The sequence below is a fragment of the Hibiscus syriacus genome, unplaced genomic scaffold (assembly GCF_006381635.1).
Source record: "Hibiscus syriacus cultivar Baekdansim isolate YM2019G1 unplaced genomic scaffold, ASM638163v2 tig00110429_pilon, whole genome shotgun sequence".
In the NCBI taxonomy this organism is placed as follows: domain Eukaryota; kingdom Viridiplantae; phylum Streptophyta; class Magnoliopsida; order Malvales; family Malvaceae; genus Hibiscus; species Hibiscus syriacus.
Window position 1 is genome coordinate 7,525,307 of NW_024062733.1, and position 11,356 is coordinate 7,536,662.

The following is an 11,356-nucleotide window of genomic DNA, read 5'->3' on the forward strand; positions in this document are numbered from 1 at the left end:
ATTTAGCGAGAAGAAAACAAATGCGCTGATAAACTGGCGAACCTTGCGCTCATTCAAGAGGAAGATTCCTCCCTTTTACAATCGCCTCCAATTGAAATCAATGCGATGTTGGGAGCTGACAAGAACGGAGCGAGCGAGTTAAGATTTTACTTCCATATTTTCCATGTGTACCAGAAAAAAAACAAACTCCAAAGTTTGCATATCCAAATCCGACATAGCCTTGTCTTCCTCAACGAACAAAATCACGAAAGTTTCTAAATTGTTCATGATTATCATATGCAAATATTATAAAAAAATTATAATGAAATTATTCTTTCAATTTATTTTTTTTATTTACAATATCAAAATTTAAAATTTTAGTCTTGTTTGAAAAATTTAATACATCATCGCATGATCTCACTATTAATAAACTTGCTTTTTTTTTTTTGGATCCACAGAAAATGATCACGTGCGGCAGTCTTAATATACGGTTAAAAAAAGACGTTACCGGTTTTGTTATTATTTAAATAACAAAACCAATAAAAAAATTACTAAAAATATTATTATTTATATCGATTTTATTATTATTGGACGTTTTACCGATTTTGTTATCCACACACTATCAGACGAGTTAAACACGGGCCATGTTTATTAAATTTGTAAACAATTATCATATATCATAGGGTAAACTACATACTTAGCCCCTAAACTTTTATAATTTTCTATTTAGTCACCAAAAATGAAAAGTTACAATTGGTCACCATATTTACAGATTGTTTGCATTTCAGTCACTCAAGTTAGATGTTATTATCATTTTAGTCACTCTCATTAAATTTTATTTTTCTCTATTTTCATTTTAATGACTCTCCTTATATTTTGTTTTTATTTTATCCATTCGTCATAGATTTTAGGCTTAATACAAGAATAAGTACTTAAACTATATCCAAATCCGACTTTTGGTTCCTAGAGGATTTCTTGTTTAAAATAGGCGTCTAATATTTTCTCTATTACACTTTTAGGTATCTACCATTAAAAACCCCATTAAGTGCCACGTTTATATTTTTAATAAAAAATAAAATATTATTTTTAAAAAAATATTTTTAAAAAAATCTGAACGTGACACGTATCACTTAACGATTTTTTTAACTATAGATACCTTAAAGCATAACGGGTAAAAAATTAGGTATCTATTTTTAACAAAAAAGAATTAGGATCAATTTTGAGTATAATTTAGGCATTTTTTTATATGAAACCTATATTTTATTTTTATTCAAGTCACTTAAATAAAAAAAATATGTATAATGAGAGTCTCACATGAACTTTTTTATCCAAATAAATAAGTATAATACTTTTTCCCACCAATAACTAAAATACTTGTTTTATCTATTATTTTTGTTATGATTCTGATATGTTGCTCGAGGAAGTGACAATCGAATTGCATGACATGTGATTTTGTTGAAGATATTAATACGAGAGATAAGATGAGAATTTTTATCTAAAAAAAATCTAATTTAACTCGAGTGACTAAAATGATAATAAAAATAAGGTAAATGTCTAAAATGAAAACAAGATTTACTAAATTTAACGGGAGTGATCAAAATGCAACCAATGTCTAACGTCGTTGACCAATTTGCAAATTTTATATTTTTGTGACCAAATAAAATGTTTTGAAAGTTAGGAGACTAATTTTGTAGTATACCCTATATCATATGCCATGGCAGGCCGGAGAGAAATTGCAGGCCGAAAATCAACACTATAATACAACAATGCACCCGACGAACGAGACGATAGAAAAATGAAAAATAAAAATTCAGCGAAATGGCGGACAGAAGAAAAATCAAATTGTAATTATCTTTATTTTTTAGATGTGGAGTATGGTTGTGGAATGCAAAGCGAACAACAGAGATTGGTGTGACTGTTCTTCGTCGTCGATCTGTAAGTTCTTTCTCCCCTCGAATCTATTCTACAGGTTTTTGGCTGCTTCAATTCGAATTAGAATATCCGTTTTTAAGGTCATCTGGGAATTTCTAGGGTTTTGGGTCTGAGCTCCAGATCTTATCATCCTTCGATTTTATTCACGAGCTTGGGAATTTCTGTGGGTGTTTTTTTTCCTCCTCCAACTCAGAGACAATGTAAAATTTGTTTTTCCAAATAAAGGGGAAAAAAATTCACTCCAGTTGTATAAAAAAAAGGGGAATTAGAGACGTAGGATTCAGATTATACTTTCTTAGCTATTGAAGTTAGCCCTAGTAAGGATTAACACTTTAAGAAATCAATCACCATGACTCTTATTTTCAAGTTTGCTAACAATCTCCATTTTGTTTCATGAAATTTCAATTGTAACTTTATCTTTTATTGAGATGTAGATTGGTACTCTAAAAGGAAAATAAACTGAAATCAAATTTAACATGACCAAAAACAAACACGCTAGCTTGTTAATCTTGGTTACTTAAATCTTTCAGTTTTCTCATTTCTGTAAGTTTTCTTACATTTTAATTTAAAGTAAAGGAAAAAAACTCAATGTTTCCAATTTCTGTTAATTCTTTTTCACTGAAGTTAGTTTTCTTACACTTAAAAGAGCATTTGAAGCTGACATCTTTTTAACTTCCATTTGGACTGAATAAACAGTTTGTTTCTTTTGTTCGGATATTTTTAGGTTTAGATTCTTCCTTGTAACCTCTGTGTCTAGACCTATCGCACTTCATAATGACAGAACCAAGCTCAACTGATGTGATACTGGATTTTTTGAGGAGAAATCGCTTTACAAGAGCTGAGGCAGCTTTGCTTAGTGAATTTGGTAACCGCCCTGATTTAAATGGATTCTGCCAGAAACTTACCCTTGAGGAGGACTTTGACAAGGTATTAGAAGAAGAAAATGGGGAAGAAATAGCTGGTGAAAGTCATGGTTCAGGTTCTCAAAACAGTGGTGAGGTCTCTAAGGAACTTATAGTGAAAGAGATAGAGTGCGCGGCTGGCAGAAATGGGTCTGAAAGCCAATGGAGAAATGCTGCTTCTACTGGGGTTTCCTAATAAACCCAATGAAGCAAGAGTGACAAGTGATAAGAGTTTTGCATTCTCTAATAAACCCAATGGTCCTGATCTGTTAAGAAATGACAGTATATTTAGTAGCTCCAGTTTTCCAGACATGGAGAAACCAGATCAGTTAAGATATTGTATGTCTGAAGCTCCTGACATTCATAAAGGCAATGTTAAATCTGGAGAAGAGATTTCCTTTCCAGTTGAAACTAAAACTTCATGGCTTAGAAATACTAGCAAAGCTAATTTGGATTACAAATATGACAAGCTTCATACGGGTGAAACTAAGGAGCTTGATCAGCAATTTAAGACTAGCAGCGCATACTTGAAGGAAAACTTTGCTGATAACATCAGATGGTCCAGAACTGAGGAACCCAGTAGTTCATCTTCAGATATATGGAAAGATTGTTCCGTCAAGACTGTTTTTCCATTCCCTAAGGGGGATGTATCAATCATTAATAATGCTGCTAGTGCTTCAGATAAGAGAGGAGTAAAGCAAAAAGCAGATGTGCTTGATGCCAGAGCAGCAATTAAAGAACAGGTGGATGAGGTTGGGAGGGCTCTATTCTTTGGGAAGTCTCAAGGTATTGTTGAGCAAAAAGGTATGAATGGATTGGTCTTCCCTCTTCCCTATGATGATCAAAAGGAAGAGTTTCCTAGGTTGCCTCCAGTTAAACTCAAGTCGGAGGAGAAATCATTGAATGTTAGCTGGGAGGAAAAATACGAGCATGATGGCCCAGGAGCAAAGCTCATGACTTCCAACTGTACCTTTCTTATGGGGTCCTATTTGGATGTTCCCATTGGGCAAGAGATAAACGCTTCAGGTTAGCTAACTTATTGATATGTTTAGTTGATGATTTGTGCTTACAGAGATGTTTAATTTCTGTTTCGTTTAAACTAATGGCTGTGAAATGTTGCTATAATCCAGGCTTCATTTTTTTTCTACTCTTTCCTTTTCCTAACTTGATTTTTTGGTTTCTTTAACCTTTTAGTAGGATATATTCATGCATTTTTATGTCTTTGTATGTGCATGTTCTTTGTCAAAAACTTAGAGAGATGTATAATTCGTTGTGGTGAGAATCTTTGTTAACTTGAAATTTTGTCATCTAGATATAGGTGGCGAAGAGTCATTGGGGATCTATGTGAACTTTCTGTTGATATATATATGACCTCTAAGATGAAATCTTACTTTGTTGTCACGAGTTCTAAGATTTCCCCCATGAGGTTTGTCATTTATCTGTTGGCAAGTGTCTGTGTGGGTCCATAAAAACCAACTTTGAGTGCTGGGAAGATAGGTTGAACTTTTCCCAAGGTGATACAAGCCATAATAATAAAAAAGATTGGAAGAAGCCTACTAAGTAGAACTCTGTGAAACTCAAGTGGGACAAAGTTTTTATGCTGTTTCTTCACTTTGAAAACATCATTGATTTTCTAGTTTTTATAGTAGGTCATACCAGGTTTAGTTTTTGTGAAACCTGGTGCAACTAGACTGGTAAAAGAAATGCATAGCATGAAGATAGCTTACTCTGAAGGTTAAAATATCCAAAATATATTATATTAGACTTTTAATTCAAGATAGGACAATAGTTAAAGAGTAGCTGTATTTTGAGTTGTGCATAAACACTGGAATTATCAAGTTACTTTAGAACATCTAACTTGAATCTTTTGGACGTCTGTAGAAAACTATAATAGTTAATTACATAATCGGCATGGGTCAGTGAGGGAATGAGAACTTTAGCAAGTGTAACTTCTTATTACAAGGGGTAGAGGCACTGAAACTATTTGTTTGGTTGGGTTTCTAACATGAGAGGTTTGGCATTGTAGCCAATTAGGAAATTCTAGTGTTAGGAATTATTGGCCTGTCAGATAATGGGTACTTTAAACTTCCAATCTGAATAGTAACTCAAAGGTGGAATTTGATAGCTAAGTGATAATATGTTGAAGTGGCAAATGAGTGTGTTCAGGTCAGATGCTTCAGTTCCTTGTTCCTTCATATTTAGGCTGTCTAGTTTTGTGCTAGTTTCAGGCTGTTCTATTTATACAGCCATTTTAACATAATTTTCGCAATAATCTCAGCTCCAGGTTATTTATCCTTTTAGGTTTGTGCCATTCCTAGTTCACTTTTTTTTGTCATCTCTAGTTTCATGATATTTGAGATGATGATACAATAGGAACAAATCCAAGTGGATTGTAGGTTTCAGACCTCTGTTGAACTTATCAAGGGAAATGAATAAATGCTTATTTTTCTTGATTTTAATGTACTCACACATGCCTTTCACTTGATATTTTTAAATTATTTGAATTACCATGGGAAATTCAAGGGGAACGGTATAGGAGATGCAAGGAAGTCTTACCACATGGGCCAGAAATCACTTGATATTTTTCTTAATGTACTCGTATATGCCTCTGACATGATATTTTTAAATTATTTGAATTACCATGGGAAATTTGGGAGGAACAGTATAGGAGATGCAAGGAAGTCTTACCGCATGGGCCAGAAATCACTAGGCTGAAAAAGTGCGTTAATGCAGGCTGTTAAATAACTCTTTTTCTTGGGCCTAAAATATAGCCAAATTGCCCAATGGAAAATCTTAAATGGACATTTAGCAATATGGTTACTTTTTGGAATTGTCAGGATAACTATGTAGTTAAAACAGAAAATAGAAATACTTAAAACTGAAAATTTTGAACATTTGATAATATTTATTCCAACATATGTAGGGTCCTAGTCAGCTTGAGCCTTGAGCTTAGCAGTTAGCAGCTAATAAATGGACAAATGTTCTTCAGATTTAATCTGTGCCTGCATACGGTTATGATGAAGCGAAGCTATGCTGAAACTAGGCTTGATTGGAACTTGATCATATTTTTCTATACTCAAGTTTGACGTACTTGATGTTGAACTATGCTTACATAGCATTTACTCAAATCAGAAGCTCAAAATTCGTTTGAGGAATGAGCTGTATGCAACTAGTAAATATTATACTAAATCATTTATATAAAATGATTGAAAATATCTAAGAGTTCAAAAGCTTGATGACCCGACTATCTGACAATTGAGTACGATGAGCTTGAGTTAAAATCAAGTAAAACCCGGGTAGCTAACAAATAGCCTGATTCATATTTGAGACCGCTTAAATTCAAGTAAAATAAGCTCTTTTCTTTGTCTTCTCCTTCCTTGAAGGTCATTTTATAACACTAAACATGATAAATGCATTTATGGTCACTACCTTTATACTGCCAATGGTTCAAGTTGCATCTTTCCTCCTAATTCCAGACTGATTTTGCATGCTTAAGCGTTTTCAATTTAGATCTAGATGTCTTTGAAAAGGATTCAAGTTTTAGCATTATCTGGTTCCTTAGGGTAGGATGTTAATCTTTGACTGGCACTGAATCTATTAAGTTATTACCTATAAATATTTATATACTGTTAGACCATCTGTTGTTTCTCCCATCACTCTGCTGGTAATATTTGAAAAATCTTTTTTATGATGGTCCACAGGTCCAGGTGGGAAAAGGAATGCTGGAGGTAGTTGGCTTTCTGTGAGTCAGGGCATTGCAGAAGATGCATCTGATCTGGTTTCTGGTTTTGCTACCATTGGTGATGGATTAAGTGAATCTGTTGATTACCCAAATGAGTATTGGGACTCTGATGAATATGATGACGATGATGATGTTGGATACATGAGGCAACCTATTGAGGATGAAGCCTGGTTTCTGGCTCATGAAATTGATTATCCTAGTGACAATGAGAAGGGAGCTGGTTATGGGAGTGTTCAGGTTCCACAAGAAAGAGGTCAAACCAAGGATGAAGATGATGATCAATCATTTGCAGAAGAGGATTCTTACTTTTCCGGCGAGCGGTATCTCCAGGCAAAGAATGTTGAACCACTTGCAGCTTCTGATGATCCTATAGGGCTGTCTGTAACTGAAATGTATGACAGGACTCATGAGAATGATTTAATTGCCCAATATGATGGACGGTTAATGGATGACGAGGAGCTTAATGTGATGCGTGCTGAACCTGTTTGGCAGGGATTTGTCACACTGACAGATGAACTTATCATGCTGGGGGATGGAAAAGTTCTCAATGAGTGTGGTAGATCTCAGCTGGATGATATTCGTATAGATAATGATCAGCATGGTTCAGTTAGATCAATTGGTGTGGGAATCAGCAGTGATACTGCTGACTTTGGCAGTGAAGTACATAAAAGTTTAGTTGCAGGTAGTAACGAAGGGGATTTAGAATATTTTCATGATCATGATGGTTCTATTGGTGGTTCTAGACAAAGTCATCATGAAACTGAAAGGAAATATATTGACAAATCATTTAGAGATAAACGAAAAATGGGAAAAAATGATTCTAATAAGAATGTTATTGGGAATGATAAAGGTCTGAACACCCAGGTGAAAAATCTTGGAGATGGGGGATTTTCTTTTCCTCCACCATTAAGAGATGGGCAGAGAGTTCAGGCAGGCCCTGGTGAGTCTATATGGTCAAATAACTGCAATGTTGCTGGTGAAGAACATGATTACTATTTGACTACTTTGATGGAGTCTGATGGAGTCTAGGGATGAAGAAGACGCCAACGCTGTAAGATCAGCAAATTCTAGTCCTTCATCTCTCTCTAAATATGGTTATGGTGAACAAAAGCAGACCAAGAAATTAGAGGATGAGAAAATTAGTGGCACGAGGGAAGAGGATCTTGGGGCATCACTTGAAGATGAAGAGGCTGCTGCCATCCAAGAGCAAGTGAGACAGATTAAAGCACAGGAGGAGGAATTTGAGACCTTTGATCTAAAGATTGTACATAGGAAAAACAGGCATGTCTGATCTTAGAAACAAATCCTAATTGTAATTTATATAGTCTGTTCATTCACCGGTGCCAACAATTTCAAAATTGTGCTGATGTGCCTTCTCTCTCTCTCACGCACACACACATGTGCGCACACACACACACTTGATCCCTATGTGGCTGATTGCTGTCATCTTGTGAGCATAAAGAAAAGAAAGCATGTTGAATATTTCAGCCTGTTTTTGTTATTAATGACACAGACATAGGTTTAGAGCTAAATTTTGCTTCTTTAACAACATGTGGCATATTTCTGGAATTTTTACATGCCTGATGATATTTCTTTAGTATAACTTATTTTGATTGGTTTTAGTTTTGCTTTCAGCTATTAATTATTAAGCACTGGTTTGCTTAAATAAGTCCTCTTTCTTTGCTTTCCAGAACTTGATTTTCCTTAGTATAACTTATTTTGATTGTTTTTTGTTTTGCTTTCAGCTATTAAGCACTGGTTTGCTTAAATAAGTCCTCTTTTTTTGCTTTCCAGAACTGGATTTTCTTTAATATAACTTATATTGATTGGTTTTTGTTTTGCTATCAGCTATCGAGCACCGGTTTGCTTACATAAGTCCTCTTTCTTTGCTTTCCAGAACTGGATTTGAGGAGGATAAGAATTTCCACGTTGTTCTAAATTCTGTTATTGCTGGGCGCTATTATGTCACTGAGTATCTCGGATCAGCTGCATTTAGTAAAGCTATACAAGCTCATGACCTACACACAGGCATGGATGCCTGTGTGAAAATTATAAAGAACAAGAAGGATTTTTTTGACCAAAGCCTTGATGAGATTAAGCTTCTCAAGTATGTTAACAAACATGATCCAGCAGATAAACATCACATTCTCCGATTGTATGATTACTTTTACTACAGAGTAAGTGAATGCAGGCGAGCTCATGGTATTTTGTGCTCTACTCCTAGTTCTTTTGTGTTTCTATGATATACATATTTATTGGTGGACCTTGTTATGGACATGTCTGGCTTCATTTCTTTTGTATGTCAAAGTTCAAGCTGGCATGTTTGGTTATAAATGCTCTGTGCTGCTGGAGAAATTAGAAGTTTGGCCAATGTATGATAGTGTCCTGTGCATGAACAACGATACGTGTGAATTGAGTAGAATCTGGCTCTTCTCTATTTTCCAGGAGCATTTGCTAATAGTCTGTGAACTTCTCAAGGCAAACTTATACGAGTTTCATAAATTTAATAGAGAATCAGGTGGAGAGGTTTACTTCACAATATCAAGATTGCAGGTTTGTCGAAAGTTGTTTTCTTCACAAGTGCATCAAATCTATGTATTACTATTACGTAATCCTCGAATTCTTTTGTGCAGTCAATTACCATTCAATGTTTGGAAGCTCTCCAATTTTTGCATGGTCTTGGCTTAATACACTGTGATCTGAAGCCAGAAAATATATTAGTTAAAAGCTATAGTAGATGTGAGGTGAAGGTCATTGATTTTGGGAGCAGTTGTTTTGAGACAGATCACCTATGCTCCTATGTTCAATCCAGGTCCTATCGTGCACCGGAGGTTATCCTAGGACTTCCATATGACAAGAAAATAGATATCTGGTCACTTGGCTGTATCTTGGCAGAACTTTGTACCGGCAATGTAAGTAGCCGTCTTTAAACATTAGCTAGCGTTTTCTGCTTATGAATATGGCCTCTTCGTAATAGCATTCAGTGATGTCCTCATCCATAAATGCTAAATGGATTAAATTTGGTACTCTGTCCAATCACTGAGTCTCTGAAACGAGTTGGCTCAAATCTGGTCAAAAGAAAATGTTTTGCATGTTTAGTTTCAAGATTTGGATTTTAATGCATTCCTTCTATTGCTGTAAGTTAGTTAGCTTGTTCTCCTGACTAGATTATTTTCTTTAGTTTATCTTACTGTAAATTCGCATTATTTCACTTAAGTAATTTCTTTAATCTATTTCTGAATAATTATTTTGGAGCAATAAATAAATATTGATGCTATTTGGCTTCAATATGATATAGGTACTCTTCCAAAATGATTCACCTGCGACATTGCTTGCACGAGTAATTGGAATAATAGGTCCAATCAAACAAGATATGCTTGCCAAAGGAGGGGATACATACAAATACTTCACAAAGAATCACATGCTTTATGAGCGTAATCAGGTCAATCTTTCTCGAAAATTATTTTCGCTGTGCTTCCCATGCTTAGGGGCTCCCTACAATCTCCTTATATAACTTGAATGCTGTTTTTACTTTTATGCATTTTAGTTTAACACGTTGCATATTTACAATTATACTTCAGGAGACCAATCGACTGGAATACCTGATACCGAAGAAGACATCCTTGAGGCATCGGTTGCCTATGGGCGACCAGGGCTTCGTTGATTTCGTTGCTCATTTGCTTGAAGTAAACTCAAAGAAGCGTCCTGCAGCAGCAGAGGCTCTGAAGCACCCATGGCTATCATACCCGTATGAGCCCATATCAGCTTGAGGCTTGTTCGACGAGACTTGCAGTGATATCTTTCCTCGTATCAGCTCCGTCGTATTGACCGGGGAAGGAGCTGTTTGTATTACTGACTGGAATTGATGTTATCCATTTATAGTGGATCTCTCCGAGGAGCTATTATCCTCCCTTGACATGCCTGCAAAATGCATTCAAAAGTGTTTGATTTTGTTTGGTTATATATATATATATATATTTATATATCCTTCCCCTTACCAAGGTAGTATTTGAATGATGTAATTTTGAAAAATTGGAGTTAATTAATCTATGGTGGGTGGGGGAATCTAATATTGTTGTACATGAATGACATCATGACGTGTGATATTTGTTTTAGGTTATTCAGTAATATAGCTTTGTGAAATAGTTGGTAGCCATATTTTGGTTATCAAGTCCTGTCACTACCACTCCATTGTCTTCTTGGACTTACGGGAGTAAAAAGTTCACCCGACCTATAAAATTGATTGAAATTGATTCGAGTCAAAATTATTTTTAACTTGTGCTGTGGCGATCCGAAACTGACTCGATTCAGAACTGGTGTTGACCTAAATCTGAGTTGGACATAGAAATTGTGGATCTGAACTCAACCTGAGAACGACCTGAACCCGAATTGAATCGAAAATATGATACTAGAACTTGAGCTACATCCGATTGATATGAACTCGAACCTGAGATTGGCCTGGTAAATAACTGGTATTACCCAACTTGTTTTCAACCTGACTTGTTATGAATCTGACCTGTAATTGACTCAACCTATAATTGATTCGACATGTTGAATTGATCTGATATTTACCTGACTTTTAAGTAATAAGTTACAATTAATATAACTATGTTATTTTAAATTTATAATAAACTTATGATAATTAAATTAATATGATTATTTTTTGAATTTTTTTTATATTAATTATAATTTGTATATTATAGATTTGGTTTTTATATTAATTCCAATTCGTAATATTATTTATAGTTCTTATATTATAAATTTTATTTATAATCATTAAATTAAATTTAGTAATTATCTC

At 34.8% G+C, this 11,356-nt stretch overlaps 1 pseudogene; it reads left to right on the forward strand.

Moving 5' to 3' along the window:
• The first annotated feature begins 1,781 nt into the window (after positions 1-1,781).
• Positions 1,782-10,556, forward strand: LOC120125132 (annotated as a pseudogene).
• Positions 10,557-11,356: the final 800 nt, after the last annotated feature.